General features: G+C 43.6%; 1 protein-coding gene across 1 annotated transcript in view; it reads right to left on the bottom strand.

Moving 5' to 3' along the window:
- The window catches only part of LOC125455673 (transmembrane protein 121), a 79,251-nt gene extending 72,972 nt beyond the window's left edge, over positions 1–6,279 (bottom strand). Inside the window, exon 1 of the mRNA XM_048537966.2 lies at positions 5,858–6,279. The gene's annotated coding sequence lies outside the window, so the exon portion shown is untranslated. The remainder of the gene's footprint in view (positions 1–5,857) is intronic.
- Positions 6,280–12,773: the final 6,494 nt, after the last annotated feature.

The following is a 12,773-nucleotide window of genomic DNA, read 5'->3' as shown; positions in this document are numbered from 1 at the left end:
GAAGGCATCTCAAAACGTCGAATGCAGTTGTCTTTGACGTGTAGTTGTTGTAGGATATGCAGCGGCCAAATTGCGCAAAGTGAGATCCCAGAAACAGCAATGTGTAATGATGAGACAACCTATGTGTATGTTGTCGCTTGAAAGATAAATATCGGCCACAACACCAGAGAGAACTCTGTGAAAATACTGCTGTGAATTCATTTACATTCACCCAAGAGAGCAGTGTGATGAAACTGACGTTATCAAACATATTGGTTTCCTGCCATTTTCATTGTCCGCCTTGCCTGCGCTCTAACCTCTCTGCTCACAACCTCCTGCAATATTGCAATGAAGTTGAACATCATTTCAAGGCATAGCACCTCAACTTTCAATAAATGGCCCAACACCTTCAGGACTCAATACCAATAATTTAATTTAAGACAATAATTTAAGGCAATTCCTTCCCAAAACCTTTCAATTTTGTTTTCTCTTTTGCTTTGGACTGTGTTTGTTTCTTTCCTGTTTGATTTTGGATGGCAGCTGATTCTACCATTCACACCTCCCCGAAGCACATCCTGTGAGTCTCTTACATGCACTGCTCCCACTCTTCTTGAACTTTTATCTCATCTCTCCTGCTTTCTATCCTATGACAGACCTTCATTTTCATACTTTTTCTCACCCTCCCACTTTTACTTGCTTCAAGCAGATTGCATCTCCAACTTCTCTCAGTTCCGATGAGACGCATCAATCTGCAACATTAACTCCATTCCCCTTTCTCTCCAATCTGCTGAGTATTTCAGATGGTCCCTGTTTTTATTTCTGATACCCAGCTTCTGCAGCATTTTGCTTTTTGAGTCATAGAGTTGCGCAGCACAGACACAGACCCTTCAGTCCAACTCATCCATACCAAACAGATATCCTAAATGAATCTAGTCTCATCTGCCAGTATTTGGCCCATATTCCTCTAAACCCTTCCTATTCATGTACCCATCCAGATTTCTTTTAAATGTTGCAATTGTACCAGCCTCACCATTTCGTCTGTCAGTTATTGCATACATGTACCAGCCTCTGAGTGAGAAAGTTGCCTCTTAGGTCCCTTTTAAATCTTTCCCCTCTCACCATAAACCTATACCCTCTAGTTCCTTGGGAACTGTGACAGAAAGACATTAGTAAAGGAAAGTCAGTGGGTGCAATAAGACCTTTGTATCAAAGAGACGTTGATACGAATAATAAGGTGGGAGCCAGCAGGACTAATACATGGATCTGAAATTGACTGACCAACAGAATTCAGGGGATGGGTTGGTTGCAAAGGGATTGTCATCAGCATGGGAGAACATGAGCCCAGGGCCTCCCACGAAACTGTCTATTTTGGGGTGTCCTTTCACTTAATATCTTCACCTCCAGTGTTGGAAGTAACAAACAGCTTTTAAACTGATGGAATTGATGCTAAGCAAATGAAGATGTGGATCTGCAATCCGTTGCCTGGAAGCGCGACGGGAACAGGTTTGATTGAGGCACTCGAGAGGTTATTAGAAGATTATTCAAATAGAAGCAATGTCCTGGGTTATGGGGGGGAAAAGGTAGGAGTTTGGCGCTAAGTCAAAATGCTGAAACAGCACATGCAGACACGAGGGCCTTAACAAATCTGCGACTCTGTGGTTTGAAGGTAGCACCAGTCAAAGTTGAGCAGGGTAGGCAAAGAGAAGATTTCAATATATTTGTGACCTGCACAGGAGGACACACATGAACCTCCCTGCAGAGAAATGCAAAGAGCTTCACATGGGAGCAGAACAAAATCTATTGGATCCTGACGGCTGTAAATTGAACTTTGCGTAGCGATGCTCGGCAGTAGTGAGTGAAGCAAGTCAGATGTCAGAATGTGCTCAGAGATCAATACTGAATGAAGAAAGCCTGGTAATCCTGTCGCTATTATTGGTGTGACAGCACTTGGAATTCTTTGCACAGTTCTGCCTGCCACTCTACAAACAAAAATATCAATGCTGGAGAAAGGGTGCAGAGGAGAGCAACCAGGACAACTGAGCGATGGGAGTACGCTAAGTGATTATTTAAATTGGGCACATTGTCACTGCAAAAGGAGGCAATATCATTGCTGTTTATGGAATTCAATAAAGGATAGAAAATGTCAACCATAACAAGCTATTTCAGTTTGCCCAGCACAGCAGAACGAAACAACATCAGAAATACGGAGGTGCTGCAGAACATTTGGCTTTTAGAGCTTGCTGCGCTGTTCAAAAAGGTCACAGCTGCCTCAACTTCCCCTTTCTGAAGGAGGAGTTGTTCAATGCTGGACAGATTAGTTGAATAAGAGAGTAGCAAATCTATGGGAGATCTTCCCTGGGAGAAAGCAGAGCCAGGTAATATTGATTCAGCCAAATAAATCCTACACCTCTTCAAGAAAATAAGTGGGATGAATTTTCCGAAGGGTGGCAATCCCACACAGATAGTCACTCCAGCCCCTCGTCTTTATAAATGAAGGGAGAAGTTGCCTGGGCAACTTAGTTATAGTTATAGCTTTTTCAGGATCCACCAGAGTCCCCATGAGCATCTCCTATCTATAATGGAGTAACAACTTTCTGGCCATTGGAAAATCCAGGCCAGTATTTTGCGACGAAGCATCCAAGTGATTTGAGACATGTGGTATGTGTAGAGTCATAGAATCAGGCAGCACGGAAACAGAGCCTTCAGTCCAACCAGTCCATGCTGACCATAATCCCAAATTAAACTAGTTCCATCTGCCCACTCCATGTCCCTCCAATCTTTCCTATGCATGTACTTATCTAAATGCCTTTTTAACGTTGTAACTGTACCCACATCCACCAGTTTCTCTGGACACTCATTCCACACACGAACCATTCTGCGTAAAGTAAAACTGCCCAATGCCTATGTTAAATCTTTCTCCTGTCACCTTAAAAATAAGCCCACTGGTCTTAATGTTCCCCCCACCTTAGGGAAAAGTCACCAGCATTCACCTTAACTATACCCATCATGATTTTATACACGTCTATAAGGTCACCCCCTCAGCCTCCTACACTCCAGTGAAAAAAGTATATCCCAGCCTATCCAGTCTCTCCTTATAACTCAAAACTCCATTCCCAGTAACATCCTGGTAAGATGCAAAAAAAAGTAGAACTATAAGGCCTAACATGCTTGAGAGGAGCAGAAGACTTTGGAACTATCAATTCCAGCATTTTCAACCACTGGGATTTTCATTACGTTATGTCAGGTTTTGTGGCAGATTAACCAATGGCATTTGATTCTATAACACATCAACAATTCCAAGTCTTGTGTAGGAACCTGATTACCAGGATTCTTCAGGGTGAGCTAGATGTACCTTAGTCTTTTGCCACCCAGCAAAAGGATGTTTCTAACAATATAAAGCTAATAATCCTACTTTCCCACATTTGCCACAGGGATCAAAGTTGATCTTTGATAGGACCTTGTTATTGTACTATTCCAAAAAGGAAGGCAATCTCAGAACAGGAAAAACAGGAATAGTTTTACTTTCGTCAGACATGACTTCTTCTGCAGCATAGGAGAGGATACAATATTACTAGACTGCGACCATGTTGCAATCTATAGTACATCTAAAGGGCAAGAGGCTGTCTGCATATAAAATACGCTTCAGTAAGGAGCTTGGTATAGAGGGTTGGATTTTGAAGGGTACATTGTACTGTTAGTGCCTTCTCAAGAGAGGGCATCCAAATTTGTAATCCCCCTGTTTGGGCAGGTTATGGCAACTCCACACCAACTGCGACTTGAACCTGGACCTTCTGCTCCAGGGGTACGGACGTTACCACCACGCCACAAGATAGCTCAACACACAGCCTTCTTCATCCACAGCCAATCAGCCAACATGCTACTGTGTAAGCCTGTATATGACTACCAGCCTTGAGGAAGGGAACTCACTTTCAGCAACCATCTAAAAACAAGCAATTATACCATGAGGATCCTGGGTCTGACCATCAATACCACTTCTGAAAAATAAATAGCTATTAGAAAACGGCCGATTAATACTAAAAAAAATCCTTTGCCACGATTCAGAAACACTTCACGCTGGGGCGAACTATCGAACACTGTTTAAATTACATTATTGACTAAATGCTGGCAGATTTAGGGACTGAATTTCTACCGATAACCTGGCACAATCTTACAGGTCGCTCAGTACGCTCCCCCCGCCCGTGTGTTAATGTTGCTCTCTATCACTAACCCCTCCCAATACACCATCAGATCTAGCTTTCAGGAATGGGAAGAAGTATTGATCTGATTGTGTACTGATCAAAGTGCGTCACAGTCAAGCTCAGCACCAATAAATCTTCACCCCTTGAAACCAGCCAGAGGCAAACAGGTTGATATTTTATTCGGTAGATGTAGTTTAGTAGTGTTTTGTTGTCCGAATGTTGAATCCCACAACTACTTGCACATTCTTCAAACTGAATGATACATGCATTTATTGACGATGCAGAGGCTATTTTAAACTCTTGCTCCGACGTTGTGCAGTGGAATGGGCACTTAAGGGCTCAAGTCGTAGCTGCTCCAGAGAGGTGTAATAACATCTCCGAACAGGAAAATCTCAGTCACACTGCGTATGGCAGTGTTGCAGAGTGAGCAGTAATGGACTATTTAAAAAGCAAGCAGCAGGAACATCTCTCAGAGTACTGTGTAACACATTCCTGACTACCGTTTCTGTGCACAGTTAGCAATCCCCAAGCCCTCTGCTCCTGGCATATAACTGTTCTCTTTCACCGGCTGTTACACAGGAGTTCATTTTTTTAAATTAAACTTCTTTGCATCAAATTTATTTGCATTAAATGGATTTTTGGGGAGGTTTAAACTATTCTGACCTGCAATACTTCGACATTTCTCTCTATCCCCCTACCCGCACAAAGCGACTCACTACTGCCACCTGCTGTGCATGTTAACCAGCCCAACTTTTTCTTTCTAAAAATTAAAAGATTTCAGTTGGATCTGTGACATTCTGCAGCGGGAGCGCTCAGTTTTCTTTCCTCTTTATCGATTGAATCCAATGCGAATCTCGCCCTGTGGGGGTAAGGGGCAATGCCCCCAGGAGGCCGTTCCGCCCCGGGAGTGAGCCAGGTCGGCGGCCGCTCAGAAGAGGGACAGGCGCGTCTGGAATAAAGCGGCACTTCCTGGCAAGAGATGGCAAAAAAGAAAAAAAAAACTTTTTCATATCGACTTCACGCTTCCCCCTCCAAGCTCACCCCCAATTTAGGGATAAAAGTGGCTGGGAGAGTTTCCCTATTAACCCCAGAAGCACTCCCTGCTCGGGTTTCTGTGCATATCCACACCATCATTTGTGTGTCTGTATACCCTCAAACCTGATTTTAAATTATTAAAATCTCCATTGGATTAGACTTTATACACACACACACACACACACAAATATATATAAATTAAACTTAAGGGTAACCCGCCCCATCATAACAAAAACTGCACTGTCTGCTTTGAACATGCTGCAACATAAGGGAAAGCCTAGGGTTTTACAGGGTCCCTGTCCCGGGAGCACAAAGTTCAAAACGTCCCCGAAATCTAGCGACTGTTCCCTCCCTCCCCCACCTACCCGTATTACCCGGGAGGTTCCATTCATTCATTCCTGCAGCCTTCAATACTTAAAGGATCTCTGCAAAAGGCTAGATTTTTTTTAACTGCATTAAGCACTAGTCTGCCAACTGAAGGGACAGCGTTATTTCAGAGGCAACCGGGCTAGTCACTTTAGTTCCACACATGCATTAGGTTTTTTTGTGCAAAGTGGGCATTTGAATGTCAGCACCAGCTTCTGCAACCATGCAAACCCTTCAAGTCAAACCGATTGAAAGGAAAATTGCACGCTTCCTCTTACCCCGAGACCCAGTAGACTGGCGTAGCTTCCAAATTCCTCACTGCACGAGCGATGAGAAGCTGTTTGTAAGCTCCCCTTCGCCTGGAGGAAGGAGCCCCCTCCGATAGATCTCTCCCGGGTAGCGAGTGGGTCGTGATATTGAGGAATCCTAAACTGGTTCTGTCTTCCCAGGCGCAGTGACCCCTTGCCTGGGATCAAGTCTCCCACACTCTCCCTGTCGGCGCCCAGCCCTGGGTTCCTGCTGCTGAACGAGGCTTGCAGCTGACACTGTGCAGTTCAATGTGCATAATTTATCACCAATTTGCTTTTGTGTGAAATACTGCCACACTGCCCTGCACTGCCTGAGATCAGTGTTTTGCCTATGTAACCATTCCTCCTCTTTCTCTCTCTCTCACACTGCCTCCGCTCTCTCCACCAACACTGAACGCCGTCTCTTGTGCAGTCATTTGTAAGATGAATGGCAGCACTAAGCTACAGTCCCACATTTCCACCCAGTGATGCCCCAGAGGTCACGGAGAGAGAGTTAAAAATATCAGGCGTGTGTGAAGCCTTGCACGCTGACATGGAACAGAGAAGTTGTTTGTGATATTTAAAAAAAAGGCCCCACTTCTTTTCGTTATTTGTGCGTGCATTGACAGCAAATAATGGGCTGGGGATTGTGGAGTTTATTATGCAGTTGTACGGAGAAGAGAGCCCCACCATTTATCCCAGGTTGTGGGAAGACTGAGATTTCCGTGGGGTCGGTTGTATCTCGCTGTTTTGCATAAGATCAATAAACCTACTCTTCTAAAGGGCAGGGACTCAGTGGCGGGGGGGAGGGTCTGGAAAGATCGTGAATACAGGCCAACAAACGTTTCATTCTCAGTAGGTTACCCGAGATTTGTCCGGTCAGTCGATTGACAGCAAGTTGGTGCTCGAGGACACACTTGTGAGCAACAGTTCAGCAACTCATCCTGAAGTCTTAAACCAAGGCAGTATCTATGGTGGCAGTGATTCGAATTGAGTTTGACTTGCCTCTGTTGTCTAAGGTTCTGAAGATGTTAATGTTAATGTTACTTTGGTTCCACTCATTCTACTGGTGTGACACAATGCAGACTGGAAATTCTACTTTAGCTCCCTGAGGTGAGCACATGTATATGTATTAGTTCCCTAATTAATTAACGCTTGACCAAATTTAGTTGTACTCATTGCTGTCAGTGCAATAAACTTTCTCATTATCTAAGGGCTGTGTCTCATCTGTACAGCGGTATGTCCTCCACAGTAGTCAGTCGATAATGTAATAATGAGAGGGAGCAATGTTTGATTTCCTCATTAAGGATATTCTTAAAGCATGTCTGCCATCCTGCCAGAGTCTCCCACGGTGACCAAGTCCTAGTAGAGGAACTGCTTCTGGAGTGCAACAAAACATGCGCTGCCCAGCAGCACTTGTGTTGAGTGATTGGTGCCTCAGTGCTGGGCATTTTGGTTTGGGAGAAGGATGTGTGTTGGATTGCCATTCTTGTCAGCAAATTTCAAGGCATTGCTAGTGGTACTTCTTCGAATTCCCTTTGAAAGAGAACATTCGGCCCACCAAATCCACAATGACCCTCCAAAGAGCATCTCACCTAGACCCACCCCCATTCCTGTAACCCCACGTTAGCATGGCTAATCCACCCAGCGTGCACGTCACTGGATGCTATGGACAATTTACAATGACCAAGCCACCTAACCTGCACATATGCATTAGGATGCCGGAGGAAACCAGGGAACACCCACGCAGACGGGGAGAGTGTGCAGACGCCACACAGCCCAAGGGTGGAATCGAACCCAGGTCCCTGGTGCTGTGAGGCAGCAGTGTTAACCACTGAGCCACAGTGCCACCCATCTCCTGTGCTTTGAGGCACCCACTGTAGGTTGTTCCCTGTCGGAGCACAGGGTATGCTGCTGCTGCTTAGTGAATCATGACCTTCCCATTGAGTTTATTTCCGCCAGAGGGAACTCGGGCTCCCACACTGGAGGCAATGGTTACTTCTATCGACTTCAGCCCTCTGGATGTTTTGTGAAAAACTCGTTTTTTCACATGCTACAGAACATTAGTGAACCAGATGTGCTTTTATCACTGTCATCAGCAATTGCGTACTCATCATCGGATTCGATTGTAATTCCAGACTTTTGTGAATTCAATTTGTTATGGCGGGATTCAAGCCCCTGTCCCCAGAACATTAGCCAGAGGCTCTGTGTCACTCATCCGGTGATAGTACCCCCTATTCTCACGCCAGTGTGCTGAGGGTCCTAGCTAGCATATCAACACAAGAGTAGGCGCAGCATGGAGATAAATTTCTGAAGGCTGCCACATTTGAGAAAGGTGCCATATAAACCTTCGCAGGTGACAGAGTCCAAGGTTTTCATGAAATCAAAGAAGGCTATGGAACGTGGTATGCTATTCCTTGTATTTTTCTTGAATTTGCTGTGCATTGTAGGCCATGTCTACAGTGCCTCTTGAGGGATGAAAAACAGTCCATTATACCAGAAGGAGCTCTTCAATCACTGGGACAGAACAATGGATGATGGTCTTTGCAATGATCTCCCCTGTGATGAAGATCAAGGAGACTCAGTTGTGTAGTTCCAGCAATCAGACACGTGTGCCTTTTTGAATATGATTTCAATTCCAGAGCCCCTGAGATCCAATGGCATGCACTCCTCAGATGTGGGATATGAGGTTATACAACCATGCCAGGAGTATTTCTTTGGCATGTTTCAGAATTTTAACCGGGGTCTCACTTGCTCCAGAGGCCTTGTTTTCAGCTGCAGAATTTTTTTTCTCAACTTCCATCAAACTGGGCCAGTGCTGGGATTGAGAAATATAAAGGATTGTGGAATGGAGTAGAAGTTCAAATCAAAGACAGAATCTTTGTTCAACATATTCCACCCAGTGAGCACTGACTGCCTTTCTACCCATGTTGAGCTCCCCTCCATGCTTGCTGTCCTCAGTTCTTTGGGCTATAAGTTGTCTCAACAATCCTGAAGAAACTACACTTGTCACTGGTGTCTGAGAGTTGTTGGATCCCTCTCGTTTTGTTTTCCCCCCACACCCGCCATTGGTTCTTACGTTGCCCGTTTTAAACAGTACTCCTGCCTTCAGCCGCTTGTGGAACTGCTCCTGAGGCGTGATGAAGTTTCCAGTGATGGAAAGTTTTATGCATGAATCTGCTGGATGTCTTGGTTGTTATTTTTGTTGAACCATACTGGTAAACAGACAATGGACCTGTGCGGAGGTGCTTGTTGTGATGGACTTGAGGCACAGTGGACGCACTGAAAGTTGTAAGGTTGGGAGTCAGGTACTGACTGAAAAGATGTTGTTTGCTTTCAATAATAATGTTACTGCAACTTTGCTTTCATTGCCTTCTTTGTTTGGGGGCCTGGCTGATGGGAGATCGGAAAACGTGGTATCTGTCCAATAGATGGCACTTCTTGTCAAGATACAACTGATGGTGGACACCTCTCAAGACCCTTGCTCAGATGATGATGCAGTCGGCCAGTTTTTCAACCATCACTGTTGCCATGAAATATTGTGACTGTCTTGCTGATGACAAAAGTCCTAAACATTCTATCAAAAACATGTCAGAGTTAACCGTTCACAATGATATGGTGGTGGGGTGGGGTGGGGGGGGTGGTATTCTCTTTTTCCCACAAAGCAGAAGTACGTGAATATAAAGCAACAGTGATATGAAGTCTCCAAGATAATAAAATGTGAGGCTGGATGAACACAGCAGGCCAAGCAGCATCTCAGGAGCACAAAAGCTGACGTTTCGGGCCTAGACCCTTCATCAGAGAGCTTGGAATCTCCAGCATCTGCAGTTCCCATTATCAGTGATATGAAGTCTATTTGTTTATTCTCCTGGTTCAGCTTTCACTTGAAGCTGCACATTAGTGAAGTCAGATCCCCTAACTTTCAAAAGGCTGAGGTTCCTCTTCTCAAACACCATTCTTTTTCTTTGAATGGAGGTTGTTGACAATGTATTCATGTGGGGAAAAAAAAACACTGATGTGGATTTTCAAACTTCCTTTCTTGTCTACACTGTCCCCACGCTCTGAGTCACCGACAGTGAAAATCTTCCAGCTGCTCCCGTTCTCTCAAGTGGTATCACAAATTGCTCTAGGAATGGTGGAAGTTCCTGCCTAAAACATTGAAAGGATCTTCTAATATTTCATTTTTTAGATGCAACAAGGTTCACAAGGAGCTGGTGGAACCTCACCCTACCCCCAGGGTCTCACCAGAAAATTCTAGCCTCCTACAGTTCTAATTAGTTGTACTTGCATAACTGCAAAATTAAATATCTTCAAATTTAAACAGTGAAGTTAATGTCACAATTGAACCAATTCTTATGATTTCTCCTTTGCTGCAATAAAAAGAGTAGCTATTAAATTGGACCAGGTCACAAAACGGCCTGTTCCACTGTGTCATATCTGCTCAGTCACTGTGATCTGAACAGTTATTTGCACTTGGATCAGTATTAACTGCTTGAAACCTGTTGAGATGTTTACTTTTTGCAATCCTTTACTTTCTGTGAAATAAAACAGCACAAAATACCTACACAATGTCCATACAGCTCCTCCCTCTCGAACATCAGGCTAACTAATTCTGTTGAAAGGTTAGTTCAATTCACTGCAGTACTATAAATCACCAATAACTGACTAAAGTAAGCCAACCTGGCGGTTCTAGTCTACTCATACATCTTTATCCTACCTCTGGGTTTTCTACTGCTGCTGCCTATGCTAGAGTTAGGTGTCTCTTCCTTATTGTTGCAACTGTTAAGTCTAACCTGTGTGCGTGTGTGTGTGTGTGTGTGATTGCAACAGAAGGAACGTTTTAATTAACAATTCTATTCTACTAATTTTTTAAAATTAACATCAATTAACATGTGTCTCCAAATTACTCTTGACAATACACACAAGTGAGTATAAAAATAGCAGGATGTAGCAGATTAATGAATGACTGGTGAGATGACACAGGAGTCAAAATTTAGTTTTTTGGGACCTGTTCGGAGCATAGATAGGACTAACACAGGTTGGGCAGGTTGCTCCTAAACAGAACTGTGTCTAGTGCTACGGGAGAGGCTTTAACCTAACTAGACAGGGATGTAGATACCAAGAGGTAATACTAGGCAGAATACTGAGGTGCAGAAAAAGTTGCCAGAGGCAGAAAGCACAGAAAAGCAATAAGAAGGTATCAGGTAGGATCAGAGTAAGAGTGGATAGAATAAAATATGAATTAGGATTGCTGTGAACTTGCACCTATTCAGTATGATCAAAAATGAATGCACGGAGTGTGGGGACAAAAAGGCAGCGAATCAGTGGAAAGTGTGATGTTGTGATCACAATAGATGTTTGATCTTAAGGAAAGGCAGCACTGGGTACTGAATATTCCAAGATACAAGGTGTTCAAGAAAGAGAGGGAAGGAAGGGATGACCAGAAAATTGCCATTCTCTGTAGAAAGGATGTCTAGGAAATAACTGAGGCTCTATTACATTCCTGGGCATATCTTATATGCCATCAACTAATACAACACAGGAACAGGCCCTTCGAATCATCAAGATGATGCTGACACATGTTACCTTTTAATGCTCACATTGCTTCCTGCTCCAGAAGGTAAGGTCAAAGTACTCCCCATCTGCCCCCTGCTGGGGAAATCCTGCAGGCAGCACGTATCTACTGCTTGGACAGTAAACCAGGAGGATCTTCTGATAGATGGACTGTTTTTTCTCATTTTAAAGGTAGATGTGAAGTGCTGCATTCTAGATACAATGCGACTGGTCAAACTACTCAACTTTAAACAAAACACAATTTATTTAAACGCTATAGTTAAATACACACAAAAGAAAGATAAATTTACAATGACAACTATAGGAAAACTTAACAATAATAGATACAGTACTTATTACAAATTAACTGTTCCATTATAGTAACATCTCATAAACCCTTGGTGACAAGGCAAACTCAGACACAGATTCTCACATGTAGTTCTCCAATCCAGGAGGCAAAAAACATAAAGAGAAAATTCAGAGAAGGTAGCAGCTAGAAGACATTCACTGAAGCTTCCAACTCTTTTGAGACCCCAAAGGCTTCTGCTTAAAACTAAACCTGAAGACTAAAACAAATCTCAAAATTCTGATCTGTGAGAGCTGGCCACTCTCAGTCTGCTTCTATTTTCCCACGATTAAAACAAAACCTCCAAGGTCTCACAAATTGTTTACTTTCTTAGAGCAAAGAGCTGGCACCAACGCAATGAGTGAATGGCCTACAGCTGGCTTATAACAATTCTATATTCCTATGGAATTCCATCAGAAGGTTTACTGCAGCAAAGGTGCTATTTAAATGCAAGTTGCTATTTTTCTTACCTATCACATGACTTCCTAGTTTCAACCACCTTGACTGGTCAAACACAATATGCAGATTGGTTGAGAATGGTTGGAGGCTAATGTGGACTATTAAAATGTTTTAAAATATGCAATAAATTCAATGTAATTCCACTCAAGACAGCGTATTTTTGTTTCTGTAGCTAATACTTTTCTGCCTTCCTCCCAGTCATGTTCTGGGGCTTCATCTTGAATAAAACAAAGCTGGGCATGGGCCCGCCTCACAATTCTTTCTCTGGTACATCAGTAACATCACGGTCTTGCATCCCTTTCTCAGTCTGAACTTGAAAAACTTGTCAGTTTTGCTTCCAATTTCCAACCTGCTCTCTCCTTCACCTGGCCCATCTATGACTCCTTCCTTCCCTTCCTCTGTTTCCATTTCTGGGGATAGGCTGGCCACCAATACAAACCCGCCAACTCCAATAATTATCTTGACTATACATCCTCATACCCTGCTTCCTGTAAAGACTCCATCCCGTTCTCCCAGTTGCTCCATCTGATGATGCCACCTTCAGCTGGG

The sequence above is a fragment of the Stegostoma tigrinum genome, chromosome 10 (assembly GCF_030684315.1).
Source record: "Stegostoma tigrinum isolate sSteTig4 chromosome 10, sSteTig4.hap1, whole genome shotgun sequence".
In the NCBI taxonomy this organism is placed as follows: Eukaryota; Metazoa; Chordata; class Chondrichthyes; order Orectolobiformes; family Stegostomatidae; genus Stegostoma; species Stegostoma tigrinum.
This window is presented reverse-complemented; position numbering and strand designations above follow the sequence as displayed.